Genomic DNA, 24,212 nt, shown 5'->3' with positions numbered 1-24,212 from the left:
AGGGAGTTGGCAAAGGTTAGGATCTACCCTTCCTAAAAAAAAAAAAATACATATATATATATATATATATATATATATATATATATATATATATATATATATATATATATATATATATATATATATATATATATACACATACACACACACACACACACACACACACACACACACACGTGTGTGTGTGTGTGTCTGTGTGTGTGTGTGTGTGTGTGTGTGTGTGTATATATATATATATATATATATATATATATATATATATATATATACATACATATATATATATATATATATATATATATATATATATAGATAGATAGATAGATTCACTTTAGAAGCTCGAAATACTGAAATATCGAAATTCAGTATTTCGAGCCATAAAGTGGAATCCTGAGAACAGCAAGAGCTCAGAAGCACGAACTTCAAAACCTCGGGTACCGGCGGTTTTGAATTTCGCGCTTCTGAAGTTTCGCTGTGGTTATGGATTCAGTTAAGTGTGTGTGTGTTAAGGGTTTTAGGTAGGGGCTGTGGTGTGTGTCAGTGTGTTTTGTTGCTGTGATGTGTTTGTGCAAGAAGAATGTAACTTGTGTGGTGGTGTTTTCTGTGTGTTTGTGTGTAGTGTGGCCTCGGAGTAAGAATATTTAAGTAGGGGGTGCAGTGGGAGCAGCACTCCACATGGGTAGGGCAGGGGGGATTTCCCCCTGCTTTTATGTAGTAGAGAGCTTGTGTTTGTGTGTGGGGAGGATGGTGTGAATGTATGTGTTCAGTAGAAACGCAAAATTCAAAATCTCCGGTGTGCAAGATTTTGAATTTCGTGATTCTGAGTTTTCGTGGTTCCAAAGGTATCGTGGTTTCAAAAATTCGACTTTATACCTTTGAAATACTGAATTTCGATATTTCAGTATTTCGAGGATATAAAGTGAATCTATATATATATATATATATATATATATATACAGATATATATATATATATATATATATATATATATATATATATATATATATATATATATATATATATATATATATATATATATATATATATATATATATATATATATATATATATATATATATATATATATATATATATATATATATATATATATATATATATATCTCAGTTTAGTAACATACTACAGTAAGTGTAGTCCCTTATTTTCAAAGTGAATTTTATACATGCCCTATAAATATTGTACAACGTCTGAGTTCTCAAAATGCTAATAGTTTTTGACAGCATAATTAACTAACTAAATAAGAAATTTATCAGATTTCTTACTGTCATTCACATTTTGATAAATGCAATTCAGATATTATATAGAGTAGTACAAGCAGTGAAATAATCAAGAAAGTTTGTATAATAATGTATATTTATTCAGGTCTCTGTTACATATGTTATCAGTATAGTTAAAGATATACAAAACAGACTCAAAATATTGGGACTTGGCTTTGAAGAGTATACATTAAAAAACATAAAAGTATAACAAGGCCTGAGAAACTAGAGAACACTATCTTGGCAGGTATAATTCTACTGTCATTTAAAATTATCTGTAACCAAATATGTAGTTTTAGCAGCAAAGGTACATAAAATATGGAGCATGTATGAGCGTGTATTATTCTGATGAAAATTGAGTGTACTCTGTGTGCTTGTATATGTGTGTGAGTGTGTGTGTGTGTGTGTGTGTGTGTGTGTGTGTGTGTGTGTGTGTGTTTGTTTATGTCTGCTTGTTTGGGTGTTACTTTTAAAGTAATGGCTAACAAAGGGGATCTGCTTGGTCTGCTAGGGTACTGGTATGTATGAAGTGCATTGTGTCTTGTTTAGTAATATTTTTAGAGAACGGGTGGTTATTACCCTAATGTGTAAGGTTGAAGTCAGGGTGGAGAGTAGGGTATAGTTAGGATAACTATTGGGGGATAAAGCCTGCATTAAATTGGAACTTCTTCATAAAATAATTTGGAGAGAATTTCTTTATAGTGCTTTTCTGTTTTGTTTCAGTTGTCGTCCTCTACATATCTTTACTTTATGTAGCAAGATTGGTATCTTGTGAAGGCATAGGGCATGGATGCACTAAGTGGACCTTTAGTGGGCAGCTTGTCTTTGGGGTACTATGTTTTTTCACCAGTGCTATGATGGGTGTAAGAACTTGTGCAGTATTTTTACCATTGCAACTGGCTGAGATGATCAAGAAACTTGTTCTGTGTTCTAGGCCTATCTGAAGGACTACTCTGTTCATGCTGTCACCATAACAAACTGGGGATTAGACCATACTTACTCAAGGATGCTGAAATGTCTTGGCAGACAACTTTAGTCTACTCAGTAGAGGCTATGCCATGCCAGAATCACCAGTATTTAATTATTAAGCTAGGGAGTGGTTATATGCTTTAATTCTACAAAGCAGAAGGTTCATGTTCCATTCAGGCAGGCCAACACCACTATGTATGTAATAGACACAGTCAAAATCTATGCATTCCTTCATGTCTTATGCCCATCATGTCACGAGAAGACATTTCTATAGGAGTTCACTTTCTTTCAGACTTAAGAACAGTTTCTATCCCATGGCCATACATGGACTGAACAATGCTAAACACTCACACTGAGTATAGATAATAGCCATTTGCACTATAATGTATTTGTTTACATTCCTGTGCACCTTACCTTATTCTTTTCATGTGCAATTATACCCAAGTGCAATAACTCAGTTGTGCACTGCATTGCATTGCCTTATATTGTATTGTTTGATATTGTATTGTATTATATTCTCTTATTTATTCATGTTTATTATATGGAAATGTGAATGCACCTTAGGAGGATTGCTACAAACTTCATTTTACTTGTGCAGTGACAATAAAGAAATCTTATCTTTCAACTGATTGCCTAGTCACCTGAATTGATATTTTATGTATGTATGTATTTATTCATCCACTTATTTATTTGAATAACTCTAAAAAATGGATTGGCATGAAGTCGATAATTTTTACTAAAAATCCTTTCTATTGTGAAGGGTTTTGGATTTCTTAGGCAGTTACCATTGAAACCCACGCTAAGGGACATAAATTGGATATTGTGCTATAACGGATTATGGTAGTGACTGACAAAATGATGGAGTCACTGTTACAGTGAAAGAGACACCTTGTACATTTTGCAGTGACACTCCCTCATACTTAGGAACACAACATGAACTTGCTATATTCAGGAACTAAAGCAGAGTTTCTAGTCTACAACTCATCAATAGTCACAAAGTTTCTTTATGAGACTAGGATGAATGAACCTAAGCAAATTATGGAAGCTTGTAATCAAACTTTAAAATCTGATCTTGACAGTTAATGCATTATTTTGCATGATACAACTCAGATATCTCTTATAAAGACAATATTCTTGACTTTAGAGGTCCCAGAAACATTTAGTGAACCTAATATGCTTTTCCAGGTGGTGAAGATGTTATACAGTACAGCCTGTTTGTCACTCCATGTGGAAGGCTTTGTTATCTTTTGGATGTGAGGTGGCATGTAATTCTTTACACAAAAGACTGACTGCATTAGATTGGAGCCACATCAAAGTGTGACTGTGACACTGCTGTGGTCCTGAATGGTGTGAGTGTTAACAGGAATTGTGTGAATATTAGATTCCTCATTATAATCTGTTTATGCTACTAATTCTCAGCATGCACCTATTATATTGCTGTTTAGAACTATGCACAGTCAGACAAGTTATAGCTTGTCTATGAATCTCGAGTCCTCATATCTACTAGGTTTTTATAACATATCTAAAAGATAGTACTATTAACCCTGTTGCTTAAGGAGATTTTTCTTTTTATATGTCTTAAAAAACCTACATATAATACTGTCCTGATAAAAAACATTACTTTTTTACTAAGGAGAATAGGGAATTGTGTCTCTACATCACCCATTTTATTTTGAAGGGATACATCAATTCAACTAATTTCACTTTTGGTTTTGGTCATCTCAAAGTCCTGAGACTGCTCTCATAGAGCTCAGAGATCACATGGTGGGGAGAAGTCAGTAGGATTATTCAGTTCTTGTCTTCGTTGGTCACAGTACAATATCTAACATGGTGGACTGTGGCACCTTTTATGGTCATTTATGTTTCTACTGTGGCATATCAGGCACAGGCCTAGATTGCCTTGCCTCATACTTGGCAATGCTGTCAGGGATTGATCTTTCCTTTCTCTCTCTCCATTAGAGATTGAAGTGAAGCCTGGTTCCTTACTAGTCACTGTGTACACGCTTCCTCAAGTTGTCTTCTAAGCAAGTATGACACATTTGATTTCTAGAACAAACTTCCACTACATGTCAGAGTAGGACCCCTGCCACCTTCAAGGTAAACCTAGATAATCAGATGGGCAGCCTCAAATTCTCTCCCAGTCTATCCTGTCTTGCCTTCCTTGAGATGAGAGGGAAATTTTGAATAGGGTTTTTTGGCCAGGCTTGAAATGGTCTGCAGAATACTGTAATTGCCTAGTACTTACCTATAAACGTATGAACGCATTTGTTCCCTAAAAGAGTTATAGAAACAGTATACCCAAGACAAGAGGTGAAATGCTTAAAGCATAACTTTATGTTCACTGTACATATATCGGTATATGCCAAATCACTTTCTGTCTTTTTCTTACCAAAATGCCATCTGTTAATGGTAAAACATAATATTGGCTCTCTAGATTATAGCAGAGGGAGAGCTCACGCCAGAGACAACTAACAACCTCTTTTTCCGGTGGTGGGAGTAATCTTTTTCCTGTAGTGGGAGTAATCTTTGTAATCAAGGCTGTGGTCTTAGGAGTTTGCAACATAATTTAAATGTATAATATAAAATGTTGTTAACCAAACCCAGCATAGTTGATATTTCTCACAAGCTGGTAATTTGAAGAGACAACTGATAGAATCATTAACTGTATGGTGTTTGGGAAGCCTCTCTGGTAAATCATTGAATACAGTGGATTACATCACTTCCAGACACCGATCTTTATATACCTTTAGCTCAGCTGTGTAGAAGGAAAGATATTGGTGTATGTTTTACAGATTTTCAATGACTATAAGTAATCTGGTATACAAGAGTCTGGAAACACTGGATTATGCTTGGGAAAAGGTCAGGAAACCACAAGATAAAAATGACTGCAGATATGTTTTAAGCAATGCACATGGCAAAACTGATTAGAATAACTGCACTTCAGAAAACAAAGAAACACAATTATCCCCTGATATTAAAGATTCTGTATATGAGTCTGATATTATCTTACAGGAAATTAAACTAAATCTGGGAGATACTCCTTCTGTGGGTCTGCAGGAAGTAATGCCTCCATGTATACTAATACTTTGAGTGTTTCTTTGCTCATTTTATACTATACATTATACTTGTATAGTGGGTTGTTTGAGACTTAGGGGATAACACGGAGATCACTTTTTCATACATATTCATTTAAATACATTTGATTTCCCATATAGCTGCCATCTGATAGACAGCATAGGCAACACTTGGATAACTATAGATAAAGGAATAAAAGTAAGAAACAATTTAAATTTATTAATATCAGTAAACCTAAATATGAGTCTGCACGCACCATCTTAAAATGATTAGAGAATGTTGAGGAATATTGATATTGTTAGGATGAATCACAAACACTACAAAATCCATCTATGTTCTTCCACTGGAAAAAATAGACAGTTTACAAGATGCAGTCTGGGAGGGTACCCTAAAGTGTTAGGATTCTATCTCCATGAAGTTATAGACTGCTTGGATTAAGAAAGTGCATACATATGAAAACAAAGAAAGCTGTGTAGGTTTGAACATCGTGACACAAAAAGAAATAATCTACAAGAAAATATAAAACCACAGGGATTTTAAAACAGTGATTTGTTCAAATGAGTCAGTATAGTGAAACGACAGTTTGTACAGGCAACAGTGCCTAGGCCATTGGTTTGCTAACTTTACTATTGGACACAGAAAACAAAACACATCAGTAGGGTTCTGTAGTTCCTGTTTACTACTAGAATTTTTTTTTTAAGTTTTTATTTAATTTCTGAAATGTAACGGAAAAAAATTGCTCATTGGTAAGTCATGGTGTTTTTTTTTTTTTTTGCATTTTTTTTTGCATTTTTCTCAATTTTGAGAGCGGTCAGAAATGTTCAACATTTGTGATAGGGACTGTAAATTTAAAAATGTAGAAAAATATAACTGCTTTATTTCTTGCTCCATACACATACAGCTATCTAGTTGTTTAGCTTTTCCCTTACAGCATACTGTATGCATATTCAACCTGAACATTTTAAGACAGTGATGTGTTTTACATCAGTGCCAGAATATTGTCTCCATGATAATGAGTTTACTGTGTGGAGTGCAAGGAATGCTGATATTCTCAAACGTACATTAATAATATAGACTGCCTTTATAAGAAGAAAGGCATACAATAACTAGGGTATTGTTAAGTATCTCTTTATTTTTTTTAAGAACAAACAAAACATATCTTTATGCTGGCAGCAAACCTTACTTAAAATGTACTCTACTTTTATTTTCACTTGTTAGTGATTGCTGTATTATTTTCATGTTTTACTCATTGTTTTTTATGACTGTTTAGTCATGTTAATAGTTTTTGTTTATTCCTGGTTTAACAATGTTTTGTATTACATATCACGTGTCTATTTTGTGCATGAATATCAAAGAGAGCAAAGAACAATGCCATAGATGCCTCTATAGCTATCTGTATGACTTCTTAGTTTTTGTATACTTGCTTTTAAAATAAGCCTGAATAATTCAGAAAAAAAATGAAACTAGTTATGTTCATTCTGCTCCCAAATGAAATGAATGGTAGATCTATCAGGAAACTGAATGGGAATCATGCTCCTGTCAACATCTGATTATATTCCTCTAGGACGACCTTAAATGCTATGACATTAGGACTCAGATGCACTTTGCAGTGCTAATACCTTAGAGGTCTAGAAAATGTCAAATGCATGAACAAATGTATTATATGTAGGAAATTCTGCCTTTTGCCATTTAAACTATAGCCTTAAGGCTCTTTTAGGGACTCATTTGTATTGTGTACGGTTCTGCAGTTCATCTACCACAGCATCCTGGCTTGAATTTGTAATTAGTTGCAATCCCTTGATCAGATGTTTATCCTTTATATTATGCATTACTTCAAATGCAGAAAAGTGACTGTGTGATCTGTGTTTTTTTAATTCATCAGAAGAATAAATAACAGATCTCTGCATGCTCTGAATTACAAAATTAAACAGATAAACATAATATATATATGTTGTTGAAATCGAATGAAGCATCTTATGTATGTTAGAAAACATATCTCTATAAAATTAAAGGCTATATTTCAATATGTTGTTTCTGTGAGATGGTAAAAGATTTGCATTTGTGTAACTTACTGATGAAATGAATAAAAACAGTGTAATTTTGTCTCTGTGATTTTAATTAGACAGGTAATCACATGATGATGTTTTTTAATCCATCAGTGGGACAAATGAGCTTTTCTATGGAAGAGTTTTCTGCAGAAAGTATTGTCTGTATACAGGTGTGCTGCATAAGAGGTTTATGGTAGAAGCTTTTCAGCTTTATTCTAATTTGCAGAGAAGTTGGTTGGCTATTTGGAGCCCAGGGTGAGACCCTCATTTGGGAACGTTTGATAAAAACATAGTTTTATTGAAAGTCTAAAACATTTTCAGAGTGAATCATTCAGCTGTCATGTGGTGCATAACTAAACATACTGCTTTAGCAATTTGAAGAAACCACACAACTTTGCCTTAACACATTAAAAATAAAACATGATTAAATAACGTTATGCTTTTGCTGCCTGGAGTTTTAAAATACTATTGGACACAGTCATAAAAATGCAGGGCATGTCTTCCAAAAGTCAAACAACTTCATTATGACTCATCAAGGACTTTTAAAATAGCTTTAAAATAATATTCTTAATAAATATTGCTCTGCCAATAACTGCAAGCTATTTGCACACAACAGTCACACTCATAAATGATTCACAGTGCCTGTAAATTAATTCATAACCAAAAATTATCCAAAATATTTTTTTTAAACTCCCCTACCCTACCAATAACAAACAACTAAGCAGTCCTGTTTATAAACATAGCTGGGATGGCACCAAAAATGTTAGCCTGTTTTCAGTCGCTTCCATAATTATTTCACCTGGCAGCAGGTTAATATGCCATGGAAGATATGTGGCAAATTAAACCTTCTGCCAGATGAAATAGTGAAATGAGAAAATGGTTTAATATTTGCTATACCTTCTGATTAATGTACTGGCCTCAAAATTATGGCAGTCACTCCCTCTAGATTGAATTGAAGACCCAAAGTACTCCCTGACTGTTCAGGCCACATGGCAAACAAACAGTATAAAGGCAACTACCCATGTAAATGAAATATCACATAAGCATTTCTCCAGGTGTGTATAAATGCAACTACCCATCTAAATGAAATATCACATAAGCATTTCTCCAGGTGTGTAGTGCCTTTCTTTACCTGCTCCATCCCTTATAGCTGATACGCCCAATTAATTCACTCATCCTTAAGTGTGATTGAGCTTACCATAGCCTTAGTGCTCCGAGCCCACTGACTATACATAATCACCTTTTTCTTTCATCTTGCAGGTCTTTATTAACTCCACTAACTTAGTAGCTACTACATCACTTCTGCTCCCGCTTTAACTCAGCTCTACATTTTTTATTCCAGTTATGTAACTGTACATATACCTGGATTCAAAGGATTGTTAGAAATTCCTTACATAGTTTGTATATAGTCTATCAGAGGATTTATGTTTACTGAAATGTCAAGTATTACTATTGTTATGAAAGATGCTATAACAACAGAGATGCTAAATAGAGAACGTAAAGACTAAATACTTTTTATGTCTGCATCTACAGTCTATGTGCATATGAAAAAAAAATCTAATTTGCAGCTGTCACTTTATTTTTTCCACTGCCTTTTCTCACATCCAAATAAAACACATCATACATAAAAATACAAAAGGCTCATCTAGATCGTAGTTTAAAACATCAGTTTACCAGTTCAGAATTTGATACAATCTGTATATTTTCAGGTGCAGTCCAAATGCCAGCAGCATAAACGTTATGCTATAAGTAACAGCTTGTCTGCCATGGTACACACAAAACGTTACATTATATGGCATAAGTGAGCAGTGAGAGCAATTCTTCTGGGATGTTCTAGTCAGTAATGGTGACCCCAAAAGCAACTTACTTAGGAGAGTGCATAATGGCTTACTGAGACACTGTGTTGCCAATATGAAATTCCTGCACCACCATATGGCCTTCATAAAATACCAAGCCAGAACTGTCCCAGGAAACCTAGCCTACAGCAGCTGGTTCAGTGCAGCCTGCAAACTGGTTGTCAACCTTTTTATCACTTCTGACTCAGATACTAGTTATGTTACTTAAGCATCCACAACTCAGTGCTAAGAAATAAAATGACTGCTGTGTCAACATTAAATTCAGGTTCAAGAGTTCCTATTTTCGGCCAGTAAAGGTACACAAGGCATTTTAATACACAGACAGAACCATCTGTGAAGCTAGGATCTGGAATGGAGCTGACATTTACAAGTAATTTCTCTGGTGAACATGATTCGTAAGTGGTTGAGTAATGCCAGAGCATCAGTGTGTACATACATGGAATATTCCACGAAAGCCCTTTCTTCCATGTGAACAACATTTGTAGTATTATTATTATGAATTCACTATCACCGCTCCCTATGGTCCAACATGATATGTACAAGTTCTGTTCAACGAGTCATCAGAGGAAAAAAACCTGACAGTACAAACTGCATCCAGGATGGAACTGATGCAAATGAAAATAACTGATGTACATCAAAGTAAAGCAAAATGCAACAATCATGCAACCAGTCTATTCTCAGAAAATTGTTAAGGAGGTAGCATTCATTCATTTATTCAACTAATAATAAATAATAATAATAATAATAATCATAATGATAACTAAAAGCAGCCTTGATGAATTAAGAAGGCGTAACTCTTTCTTCATCCAATGCCCCATCCCGTAAAGCAGCATAACATTCACTGAAATTCCAATCAGTAGAAATAATAAATTAATAATCGATAAAAACAGCCTTGATAAATTAAGAATACATATGTATATCCTACCCCCAGTAAAACAGCCCAAAAAATCCTTATCTGCCATATATAGCTACAACAACAGCCAATACATTGGCAACAATGACAGGCGGATACCACCCAATTTTGCCTCCATACCACTTTTCATCAGAATTAGGGACAAATACAGAAATAAAAATCAGATAGGAGCACTTGAACTTTATTTATTTATTTAACATTTGTTGATCGGGAAAGTCAGACTAGGACAGAGCCTATTTTGAATGGACGGCCGGGGAGAAACACACCAGAAGCATTTCTTTGGAACTAAAGTACAGTACTATTAACTTGAGTCCTTATCAGAATAAGAGAATGTGAATTCAAATACAATTTTCTGATCTAAAGAATTGTATTATAATTCGAATTATTGTCATTATTTGTTAAGCGTAATTCACTACCTATTTCTCAAAAAAAATGTAATTTTTTGCAATGCCAAGCTGCATTTATATATATATTTTAACTTGACACACCAGCCCACTACCAGTCCTGTCTACCACGCAACAACTGATATCCAAAGTTTGGTCTGGATTTACTTACAGGTAAACAAATCCAGAAATTAGGGAAACCATCGTAAAAAAATTCTCCAAAGCCAACTTCACACTTCTTAAGACAGAAGTGGCAAACTTCACGACACCCATGCAGATGGACAATAGAGGTATGACTGCTGAATCCTACACAGATGCACTTTATAAGCACTTACACGAGTGCATGGATCATGCTATCCCTAATAGAACCAAGATGTTATCCTCCAAAAAAAGGAAGCCAATCTGGTGGTCCTCTGCCATAAACAAACTCTACAACAGAAGAAAGAAACTGTTGCAAAAAAGAGTAAAATCCCATGACTGGAGAAACTCCCTGGTCAACCTCAGTAAGAAGCTGAGATCCCTCATAAAATCCTCCAAAGCTAGTTATGAAAACAAAATTGCCACTGACTCTAAAGACAACCACAAAGCATTCTATAGCTATGTCAAGAATCTCAATGGGAACACTCTGATCTGCTCTGAGTTACAGCACAATGGCACTAAATATACAGAACCAACTGATATTGCCAACATTCTAGCAGATAGGTTCAGTGCTAACTTTACCCCCCTCTCACCCCCTAGAGGGCCCATCTCTATACCAGAAGAATGCAAAGTTCCTATAATCACGGCTGCACAGGTAAAAAACACACTCTCCAAAGCCAAGAACACAGCATCCATGGGACCTGACAATATCCCAGGCTGCATTATACACGAACTACAGAATGAACTGGCACCCTACCTAAGTACCATGTTCAATCATAGCCTCACCTCAGGCTTTGTACCCACTGAATGGTGCACCACAACAGTTATCCCACTCCACAAAGGTGGAGCCACAACAGACCCTGGGAACTACCGCCCCATTAGCCTGACGAGCCTGGTCTGCAAGGCCATGGAACTCATAAACAAAGACATTGGTAATCTCCAAACTCTGGACCCTACCCAGTTTGGATTTGTAAAAGGCAGATCATGTCTCCTAAACCTGATTGGCTTATTTGAAGCAGTCACCATAGCCATAGATGAGGGTAAAATGGTTCACAGCTTATCTAGATCTCGCCAAGGCTTTCGACACCATCCCACACTCTGGAATTATAGATAAGCTCACTAAACTAGGTATAAATCCCTATGTCACAAGATGGGTTGCCAACTGGCTCACGGACAGAACCCACACTGTGAAAGTAGCGGATTCCAAATCCGACTTCAGACCAGTGACAAGTGGAGTACCACAGGGTTCAGTCCTGGGTCCTCTCCTGTTTGGTATCTACTTCTCTGAAGTGCAGGCTAACACAGAAGGTCTTTGGCTAACAAAGTCTGCAGATGACTGCAAACTAGGAGCCATAGTCGAAACTCCTAACGATGTGGACAAACTACAAAAGGGCCTCACTGAGACAGATACTTGGTGTCAAAGCCATGGCCTGAATCTCAATGCCAAAAAGTATGTTGTCATCCCCTTTGGTAAAAACTCTGTACCCATGAACTACCACATAGCTGGTAGTCTACCTAATGCCGAAAATGTGATAAGAGACCTTGGGATACAGGTGGACAGTAGTCTCTCCTTTGATAATCATATCGCCACAGTGGTCAGGAAATCCTTCTACATGACTCATCTCATCACAAAAGGATTCTCATCCAGAAAAAAAGAGGTCATTGTTCCCCTCTACTCATCACTCATTAGACCCATTATAGAGTACAATGCCCCTTTTGGTATGTACCTCACAAGACATCTACAACTGGAAAGACCACAGAAATACCTCACAAAGAGGATTACTGGCCTCAAACAGATACCCTATGCAGACCGTCTAAAAAAACTACAGCTTTACTCCATCACATATTGCCTACTCAGGGGCGATCTCTGCCTAACATACAAAGCTATGTGAAACCCAGAGCTGTTGGACATGCTCCACTTAAAGAAATCCCAATCCCTCCGAGCTACATGCTCTAGGGACCTAAACCTTGTCTCCACAATAAACAGAACATGCTGGAGGGATAGATTCCTTTCCCAGAGACTTCCCATACTCTGGAACAGGCTACCTATCTATGTCAAACAGAGCTCCTCATTAGCACTGTTCAAGAAAAATCTTGATGATTGGATGAGAAATGGGGAAATTCACCCCAGGGATCACTTCTGTGTCTCTGCTCGACAGGGGCACAGGAAAATAATTTTCTTGGGTGGCGAAAGCCAGGGTACATTTTTTTGGCTAGGCTTATATAGGCCCTAGGGCCAATAGCCTAGTACCTACCTATGAACCTAAATGATAATCAGACAGGGACCATTAACGGACACTTAAAATATTAGTATTGTGTTTTAACTCAAGTCATTGACAGAATAAGAGAATGTGAATTGATATACATTTTTGTGAAGTAAAGAGAAAGCCTATATCTTAATTCTAAATTATTTTCATCATTGTCATTATATGGAGTCAATTCTTCACAGTCTGTTTCTCCAAAAATGTAATTGTGTAAAAAGCCATTAAGCCAAATTAAATTTATGCATTTGATTTTTATTGCATCTTAATTTGACATGTCCATCAGTCCAGTTCACCATACCTCTCAATGGTCAAGATTTTTGTCTCACATTTTTGGCCTATTCCTCAAAGAATGTATGGTTTTCTGGCAAAGCAATGGTTAGGTGAAGTTAAAAAATAATGACAGGCATTTGCATTGTAGACTTTCTATCCTCCAGAAAAAATAATAAAAAAACTGTTATTCTAGAAACTTTCAAAGCTTTAAGACCATTATTTAAAATCTGTTTCTAGTTTTTGGCCTGTGACCCTCCATGTATGTATTGTCAGTGGGCTCATTCAGTTGACTGAAGTGACCAAACAATGACAGACAGTTGAGTTTCAAACTTCCTATCCTTCAGAAAATGCATGATAACTAGGGTTACCACATGTCCCACTTTGCGAGGGACAGTCCCTCTTTGGGCAGTTGTGTCCTGCAAAAAAATTGAAAAAATGGCAAATGTCCTGAGATTTTAGAACAAAATTATTTCCTATATTTTATGTAAAAGTTGCATAAGACAGTTATTCTGTATCTGAAACACCTAAATGTTGTAAGAAACAGAATAAGGAACGAACATGCTACAAGAATAACCTTTTATTTAGGCAAAAAGGTGAAGTTCTGTTCTTTGTACTGGCCGTGGGTATGTTTTGTCCTGCAAAATCTGACGTTTGTACCACAAATGTCCCACTTTGGGCATTTGAAAAGGTGGTAACCGTAATGATAGCATAAAACCTGTTATTCTAGGAACTTTCTAAGTTTATAAGAGCTGAGCAATATTTAAAATCTCTCCCTATTTTTTTACCTTTGTTTCTGAATGCAAATGAATGTCTCACTCCCAACACTGTTTTGTTTTGTTTGTCCATGTTTCTTGTGCTAACAAGTTGAGACTATCTGCTTATTGGCTTTCCACCACCCACCACACACAACAACTGATAATATACAGATTCTGGTCTGGAACATTTTAATTAAAAATTCAGAATATATATTTGCTATTCTCACTCTCTGAAAGAGTCAGACTATATGTAAATTGTGTTACTCACACTTATTCCCTCCTTGTCCATTCTTGGCCTACTACTTTTCTTTCAGTTCTAGCCCTGAGCCCAGGCCTCAGACCCAGGTAGGAAAAAGCAGGCTCCCAGGTAGTTGTCCACTCTTCTGCTCACTCACTCTGTCATCACAGTTGTGCCGTCAGCTCAGCAAATTTTAGCTTCAACTCATGACTTAGCCAGCAATAATTAAAAAAAAAAATGAACTGCACTAAGCGTTAAGTGCTTCAAGCAGTAAAGCTCTTCAAGATTTAGAAATTTCATTTTTAAATTAAATAACTGCTACTGGACTCGAATGACCATATTGAGTAAGCTACCCTTTATTTGTTTTAGTTAATTTGCTTCCTGTGGACTCCAAGGATAAAGCCATCTGCCTTCTCTGTACCACTGCCTCCAACTGCCCAGCTAATCAGAAGACTTTGGGGCAGTAACAGAGGCTAATCCCTTATGTAAAATGTAACAAGGATAAAGTCATGTAACTACCTTCTCTGTACCACCACCTCCAACTGCTCAGCTATTTGGAGCAGTAACAGAGGCTCATCCCTTATATAAAATGTAGGGCTGAGCAGTTCCTGATGCAACTTGATATTGTAAGAGATTGTGAGGTACCTGGAAGCTCAGACATTTATGAAGGACATTTTTTGCAATTTTGTCTTCTTTCCTCAAAGCAGAAAAGGGTATTTAGAATAAATATTTTTTTTTTATTTAGCACAAATTGCATACTATACAAGACAGCACCTTGACTGATTATGTCTTTTACCTTGCCCATACTGCTTATTTGTATGTGTGTGTGTGTGTGTGTGTGTGTGTGTGTGTTTGTGATTTATCTTGTATTCACTTGCAGGCCAAGTTCATTCACCGCCTTGTTGGAAATATTGCTATTAAATTCCATAACCCTATCATACTAATTGACTGATTGTCATTATGTCCTGATTTTTTTTTCTTTTAATGCAACAGCAATACAATATGAATAATTATTACAGACTGTATATTGTTTTCCAGATTAGGAAGAGATTCAGATAAAACAAAGTGCTCTGCGGCTGCAGTTTTGCTTTATTGATGTAGCTCTTTAAAATGTTAACTAACACCTTTCACCTTTTAACTAACACACTTTATGGATTGTAGTCCATAATGCTGCTCTTTCAATATATTCCATATTAATATACATAAATCATGTTGAATTAATTATAATAATCCAGTAAAATAGTCAAAGATGTACTGTTCTATCATTTCAGATATCAGTCTATGTTTCTTCCTTAAGTCATGGTATTCAGCAGAAATATTTTAGGTTATTATTATAGGCTCATGGTTCAGTACTAAGCTAACTGCCCTTGCAAGCCATTTTAAGCCTAGCCACTTATCCCTTGTGAGACTCAAACACTGTATCTTGTGTTTGTAAAGCAAACACCTTAGCTATTAAGCCACCCTCCCAACCCCACTGTTATTTATTTCTGGTCAGCCCTGTTACTAATTAACAAAACATCATGTGCAAAGTGAAACATAGGTGTTCAGATGAACTGTTGAATAAAAAAAAAAAAACAATGAGAAAGACCATAGCAGTGGAGTTTTATGCCCACTTGATTTTAGCATAAAAACATTGATAACCACACTTATGTAGATGTCAAAATTGTAGAAACAAATGGTTATGTTCAGTGTTTCTTTCACTGACAAGTTCTGTAGATCCCATCGCATTGCTTTAGATCTTATTAGGAATACTGGACAGTGGATATGAATTATCATGATGTCTGTAGCAATTTACTCTTAACAAGAGGTGAAAAACAATTCCTTCAGGTTTTTGAGCTATACTGATGAGACTTTCTTTCAGCCACATTCCATGGACATTTCACCAAATCAGCACAAATCCCAGTGAAGTAGTACCTTGTGCTTAGTAGTGCAACTAAAATATTCTACCATCACCCATGAAGGAATCTAACAATCGATTCTGTGTCTTCAGTAATAGAATGTGGGTATCAACATATAAATGTAATACATTCAGATTGCTGTTGGACAGTGTTTTGTGGTCAGACTTGTCAAATGTCATCCTTTCACCATTTGTGAAAGTCACGTTAAAGGAGGTCATTCAGTCTGTAGGGATTTTTCCTTAGCTCAAGGTGCAAAGACCCCATTGCTGAACAGATATGTAGCAGGATGCTGGAGATACATCCCCTGTGCTCATGTAAATGGGGCATGAGATTCACTGTACAATAAAATAGACTCTTCTTGATATTTGGATGACCAAAGTTTTATGCAACTTTTTTCATTTAGAAACCCATTTATCTCAGGGCCTTTGGCTTCATGTCCTTACTCCTCTGAGGATGTCTGCAGATCTCATTCCCACTGGAAGGGAAGCTGTGGACTAAATGAAACCGGAAGCATGAAATCCCATTAAAGGTCGCCATGTCGTATTACTGATTATTTACAAAAGAATCATAACAAAGTGGAAAGGGGATAGTATAATGACTTAGGTGTTTACCTCATAAACACAAGGCGCAAGGTTTCTCATGTTTGAAGTGGAAATTGGATAGACTTAAAATGGTCCACAAGGGCAGTTAACCTAGTATTTTCCTATGAACCTAAGTAATCAAAATTCACTGTTGACTGCTTAAAGCAGGATATTATGTTCTTATTAACCAGGTAAGTGGACTGCTCTGTTTGTAACCCTTTTCAGCTAGGCTCAGATTTCTGCAGAACTGGTTGTTAATGGTAACACATACACTGAGCCAGTGGACATAGCTAACTTGCTAGCCAACAGTTTTGATGAAAACTTCTCTCCCCCATCCCCATGTTACGTACCTCATGACATCCCTACCACCTGTATCCTACCATGTATCTCTAAAGAGCAGGTCATAAATGCCCTCTCTAAGTCCAAAAACACAGCATCATTGTGACTCAGTAACATCCAAGGCTGCGTCCTACATGGGCTCAAACAAAAATTACCATCACCATTGTATACTCTTTTCAATCACAGTCTAAGCACCGGCTTCATCCCAGGTGAGTGGAAAACAGCCACTGTTATCCGCATGCACAAATGTAGCGCTTCTACTAATCCCAGGAACTACAGATCTATTAGCCTGACTAGCCTTATCTGCTAGGTCATGGAAAGAATTATCATGGACCTTATCAACAAAGACATAGGTAATCTCCAAACACTACATCTTACCCAGTTTGGATTTGTTACAGGGAGATAATGCTTATAAAACCTGATGGACATCTTTGAGACAGTCACAAGGGCCCTGGATGAGGAAAAATCTTTGCCTACAACCTACCTAGGCCTGTCCAATGCATTTGACACTGTCCCTTTCTTGAGCATCATTGGCAAACTATTTCAGCTAGACATCTACCATTATATCATAAGGTGGGTTGCAAAATGGCTCTCTGATAGAACCCATACAGTCAAAATAGGTGAATCCACCTCCAGCAGCAGACTTGTTACCAGTGGTTTTCCACAGGGATCAGTCCTGGGACCTCTACTGTTTGGAATCTATTTCACTGGAGTACAACCTAAACCAAGGGACTGTGGCTGACAAAGTTTGGTGATGACTGCAAACTGAGTGCCATTATAGAATCTCCAAACAATGTCAACATCCCTCAAGATGGTCTTGCACAAACACATGAGTGGTGCCAAAGTCACAGCCTCAAACTCAATGCAAAAAAATGTATTATCATCCCTTTTGGCAAGAGCGATTTTCCTGAAAATTGCCACATCAGTGGCAATATCCTAAGTACACACTCTGTGGTGAGAGATCTAGGCACTCAGGTTGACAGCAACTTTGGCGTTGATCACCATGTCTCCAGAGTAATAAGAAGGGCATTCTATATGGCTCACCTCAGAAGTCTTGCTTCAAGAAAATGTGAAGTTATCACCTCCCTGTACTCTTCACTCATTAGGCCAATGAATGAGTACAATGCCCCTTTTGGCATGTACCTTTCAAAGTGCCTGTAGCAACTGGAGAGACCACAAAGGCTTCTCCCAAAGAAGATTCAAGGTATTCAGCAGCTCTTCTATGTGGATCGGCTAAAATCACAGTCACTTTATTCTGTTTCATACAGACTACTCAGTGGCGATCTCTGACCCCGCTTTATTGCAAATGGTTCACATCGGCAAGTCAAATGGCACATGGGTTACTTGCTCTAAAAAACTAAACCTGGTATGTGACATCAATAGAAACTCCAGGAGGGACAGATTTGTCTTCCAGAGGTTACAACACCTTTGGAATAGACTTTCACTTCACATCAAACAGAGCACCTCATTGGCCCTCTTCAAACACAATCTGGACGATTGGATGGGTAACCATAAATTTACCCTGGGGGTTCCACCTGTTTCCCTCTTGGACAGGGGAAATAGTGGTAACAAGGGTAACATTTGACTAGGCTTGTAAGGGCCCTCGGGTCATTAACCTAGTAACTTCCTGTGATCCTATGGTTCTATGACTCAGGCAAAGTTGCTAGGTTAGATGTAATACATATGGGCAGCTTTTAGAATGGCCACTTAACCAATATGTTTTAAAATGTTGAAAGACACAGGTATTCCCAGAGAAAACACATGCAGACAAGAGAGAACATACAGTCACCACCAGACAGTAACTGGATATCAGAATGAACGCCATAACCTGGAGTTGTAAGATAGCAAAGATCTTTCCTGGACAACTACATTGCTGCATGCAAAGAATTCATTATTTTTAAGCTTTTCACTTGCTAGTGATGTATAAAGAGGTGAATGAAATACTATCTATGATTATTAGAACATATTACCAATAAGGTTAAAGGCTACAAGCCTAGAAATGAGCTTTGCCATTGTGTCTTGTTTTGTTCCCCTGAAACTGCAATAGTACACTTCACCAGACCAGTCCTCACAAGTCACCATTTAAAGGAGGTACATGAGCCATGTGAGTGTTATTTAGAATACACTTTAAGTTTTATTCCAGTGACACTTAAAGCTGTCTTCCACTGATGATGTTTAAAAGGCTCATGGACTTGGCAAGTAATGACAGTGATAGCATTAGTTCTTCAGTTTTCTGATTTATAGCTTAAGTGTAGTACCAGAGCAGTATAGCAAAGCTTCCCTGAAAGATGGCATTAAAAGCTCTTGAATTAATTTTACATAACAATTGCTCTAAACTGGGGCCTTGTCTTCATCAATGGGAGAAAATGTCAGAAGTTTCCAGAATATCGCCTCTTTTGCAATTATAATTCATCAGCAGAGCAGTGTGAATTTTGCATCTTTCATGCTATTATGATGCCAGTATAAAAAGGAGCTGGAGTGATGAAGACAATGATGACAATGACCTTATAACTTACGAAGAAAATGTCTCACTGTAAAGACTTGGTTAAGGAAATTGCAGTGTAATGCACATATTACCTGACAAGCTGTCATGCCATTGCATTTGCATTTTACTTTATATATTTATTTTTATTTTTCATTTATTTTTTTGGTTGTTGCAACTTTGTATTAAAAAAGCAACTCTTTTATCTGAAGAATGAAATAAATTAAGCTACAACATGGAAAATTAATAAGGTAACAATATTAGTAATCATGACACACAGCGTGCCTATACCTACTGACCTATTGATGTGATGTTATGATTAAGTCTTTCTTGAAAGGTTATTTTTCAGTCCTTCAAGTAGAGTTTGATCTTATTCTAACAGTTGACCTTTGCTACACCTTTCTGCTTACATGAATCTTGAAAACTGCTGTTATTCGCTTCAAGTGTAACTGTTCATATGGAATTAATGTAGTACAATGGGACAAAATATTGACTGTTTGGTAGGTGAATGAAGGCTTGTAGAATTCAATCAAAGTAGACGATAGACTGGTAACATCCATAACTGTTCTTTGTATCTGAAGTTCTTTCATTAAAGAACTTTCATTCAACTGTAAGAGGTGTTTTCTGCCTGTCACCCTTAAATCAGCCTGTAATTAAGGTTTATGTATGTCAGTTTGTCAAAGAAGTATTATCAATGACAAATAGTTCTAAGGCAGCAAAGCAGTGGATTCTTAAACCTTCTTAATGGAAGCGCTGACAAGCAGTCATGTTATACACTTTTGTGAAAATTACTGTATATTTTTCATTTTTTTGTCTTTTTCTACATGATTGATGATGAAGTCTGTCTATTGATCTGGCTGAGAATATATTCTGGCATCTACCTTCAAACTCTGTGACATGTGTATGATAGGTTGTGATGTTTGATTTTGTTTCATTATAATGTTAGAAATTATTAAAGTTTATTTATGGGTTGTTATAATCTAATAAAATTTAAGAAAATGCATACCTGATAAATACTATATGATGTGCAAAACAATAGTTGTTATTCACACAAATAGTTGTTTTGTAAAAAGATGATATTATTTAGGCAGTTTTAAAGACTCATATACTGGTATATAGAAAGTGTCTTGTCTTAAATCATAAATTTATGCAATAGCTTCCAAGTATATTTTGCTAAATGTCATAATTAGCTTATTATATTTCAGCATCAAAATACAAAAACAAAGTTAAAAAAGGTTCACAGACACCACACAATACTGTAACTCACACTGACCAGCCTTGGAAAAGCCTGAGTTCATATAAATGACCCTATATGTTGAAATATTCTTCAGGTTTCACATGACGTCAGAAAAGGGTACATATATTACAATCAATTTATAACAAACCAAGATATAGAGAAAGGCCTTTCCCTCATAAGTATCCTTTGTAGAACTCTCAAATTGTGTTACAGTGCTAGTAAAAATATAGCTCTGCTATGATAGATAACATTTGCATGAAGCTTCAAAACAAAACAAAGTCCTCAGTACATAATACTTGTAGGGCTGCTCAGAATTCCTCTAGGAAGCATGCACTCAACTCTGTTTGATTTGTGTAAAGTTAATGCTTAACATTAAATGTTACACATTATGTTAATGTAAATTAATTGGCCTACATTCCTCTTTCATCAGATTCAGATACCTCGGAGATATGTAACATGTGCTGTAATATGTGTAATGCCACTATCCATTTAGTAAAGTGTATATATATATATATATATATATATATATATATATATATATATATATATTTTTTTTTTTTCTGTTACTCCCAATCTAAGCTTTCAATAGCATCAGCCAGTGATAATATTCAGCAAAATTTTGTTTAGAAATGTTTCGAATGACGGAAAGAAATACTGTTAAAGGAACCTTATTTATTGTGATAATTCACCTTTATTAACAACTGTTCTGTATTCTTTGCCTTTTCTGTTTTGGTATGGGAATTGTGGCATGGCCTTCATAGATGACTTGTTGGTTGAATGAAATATCTGTATTACCTTTGTCCACTGATCACATTTCTTTCATTACCGTCTTGTTTTGCCACACTGAATCTATTCACTTTCAATACCTGGATTGCCACAAACCATTTTCCAAATTTCAAGTCAAACCTTTTCCAAAATTGTTTGTATACTCTCTTGGAATATTTAGATCACAGAGCTAAGTCATTCTTCACCTGGTGATATAGGCTTTTTCTTAGATGTAAGTTTCCCTATTAGTTAATCGGCTAATCCATTTAGAGTAATAAGGTTTCCCTGAACTGTATTTTGTTAGCCACATGCTTTCATTTGCTTACATTCTATTTTGACTGATCTGCATCTTCATAAAGGTTTTTTTTAATTATTTATCATCCTTTCTATTAAACATTGTCTCCTCCAGACTGCTCATCCTTTATAATCTAATTGGGAAATTGTGATTTCTTCTTTCATCATTTATTTTCTGAAAGTAAATGCACACTTGAACTATAAGTATTCTTTTAACCTACATAAAAGTCCTTGCCTCTTCTCTCCAATTCCACAAACCTCTGATGGAAGATTGACTAATGTAGGCAAGTTGGTGTGCAGATCCATCAATGACAACAGTGGTTCTTCTAAATATGTCAAAACTAAGATACGTTATTCTTAATGTTTCTTGGCTTGGTCCACAGTGACAGTTTCATGATAGCTGTTCTGACAAGTGAGGCATTCAGATCCAGTTTAAATTCTATACAGAAAGTTGGAAGATTACACCCTTTACTTAACTTCCTGAGTTTATTACTAACAAGACTGATTGCCTCTGCTAGATTTAGCAAAATAGGCATATACTTAGATTAAGTATAATGCAGTTTACTTAGTCTTCCCTTTAGTATTTGCAATAATCCTCTCCGTGCTCCCAACTATCAGTATCCTAGCTACATGTGTTGTCTTCAGTGAAGGCATCCAACAGCTTGGTTACAAAGGACTTTCCCAAGTCCACGTTTGATGTTTGACATCCATTTCCATGTACTACTAGGTCTTCCTTTTTGGAAAACTGAACAATGTGATACTCATTTCCCTCCTTTTTATGCGATAATCACTTCTCCTCTTTGGACATGTTTTTCCTAAGCATCAGTCCGTGTTATCTGTTTTGCCCAGTTATTAATTTCTTATAATTTTCATCAACCTTCAAAATACTGTAGATTCTATTTTAATAATTTCAGTCAACATATGCTTCCATCCATAGCATGCCTTGGTCTGTCCACCACTGAACTCTCTGCCAAAGTTAATTAAATCAAAACTAGCTAAGTAACTAACTAACCTTCTATCTAAACTTTAAATAAACTGAGAAACATTTATCCCAAAGTGCACTGTTTCAGATAGAAATAATCCAATTTCCACCCAAGGAAACCCTCAGTACCTTTTGCTTTAGCGGTGCTAGAAATCTATACCCAATAATCTATCCAGTGAATAAAATAAAATGTGATTGGTCCCCTTGAATTGCCTAAAAATTAATTCTAGATTTGTTCTATAATAAATAATGAACTGCAGAGAGTATACTGTAACAGCCAAAGTTATTTCTATTAAATTTTATTCACTAAAACCCCTTCCAACTGTCTGACCCCCAACTCCAAAGTTGCTTTTTTTGTTAAGCTTCTTTATGACATTATCAGGAGGAAGATTCTCTTCACTTTATAAACAGACCAGTCCCTTTTCTAGCCATTTGTTTTTTTAAAGGGCAATGTTTAAGAGCATAAAGAGAAATAGATTATTAAAGTTTTTCCCTTTGAATAATGTTCTGTACTCATCTCTGGCCAGCTAGCTTTTTATGGTCCAAGTTATCTGAGTATGGTACATGGTCTCAACTTCTGCATTTAGAGACAGTGCTGTAAGCAGTTTTCCATTTGCACAAACATTGTTTTCATTCCTATACAGCTACTAAATATTTTGGGGTGAAGAAGCTACTAATTCAAGTGTTGGCACAATAAGACTCCAACCCAATTCTTTCCACAGTTATCTGACTCACCATTATTTAACCCAGCTTACTTATGTGCTTAACCATAGCATATGACAATCCACAGTAGTTCTTTTTTGTTGGATACTATATTATGCTGTTACTGCTGTAATACCCCTTTTTCCCCGGACTGTTCATCCCATAATTCATTGTATACTGTTTAACCCCTTTACACTTGGTACTTTTTCTTATTTTAAACTTTAAATCATTTCAGACCTGTAAAATGTTATTATAGTATCTTCTCAAGTTTTCTTGCTTTCTTTCTTTTTATAACAGTATGACGTTTTCATGGAATTGTAGCTTATTTTTATAGCACATTATATGGCAGGTAGTGAAGAGGGCTTTGTCTGTGATATGTTAATGAGCTGTTACAGTGGTACTGTGTAACCATGAGTGAGTCATTTAATCAGAGAGTGATTAGGACTATTTGAGGACTTTGGAATAGTCTCCTCAATGGTCTTTAGGGTCCCATGCCTAGTAATTACCTATGTACCTATGAAGAAGAGTTCAGGCTGGAGAAATGCAAACACTGCATTTTGAAAATGCTCTTTTCAGTTCTAGATTTGTTCTGGGATGAAGCCAAATAATGTAGCAGTGATTACAAAAAGTATTTTGTTGCAGACTCCAACTTAGTGAGTTTGTTGGAGTTCCATTGGTATAAATCGCCACCTGCAGGCAACTGTCATACTGCAAACTTTTGATTGGTGTTTTGAACATTCAAAGTGAA

The 24,212-nt window shown here is 36.1% G+C and overlaps 1 protein-coding gene across 18 annotated transcripts in view; it reads left to right on the top strand.

Moving 5' to 3' along the window:
• Window positions 1–24,212, top strand: part of NRXN1 (neurexin 1) — a 4,168,553-nt gene that overhangs the window by 3,803,470 nt on the left and 340,871 nt on the right. The gene's annotated exons all lie outside the window — the stretch shown is intronic.

This window comes from Protopterus annectens, chromosome 1.part2 (assembly GCF_019279795.1).
Source record: "Protopterus annectens isolate FY-2018-M chromosome 1.part2, PAN1.0, whole genome shotgun sequence".
Lineage (NCBI taxonomy): Eukaryota > Metazoa > Chordata > Ceratodontiformes > Protopteridae > Protopterus > Protopterus annectens.
The sequence above is the reverse complement of the archived record's forward strand: the minus strand, read 5'-3'. Positions and strand labels throughout refer to the sequence as shown.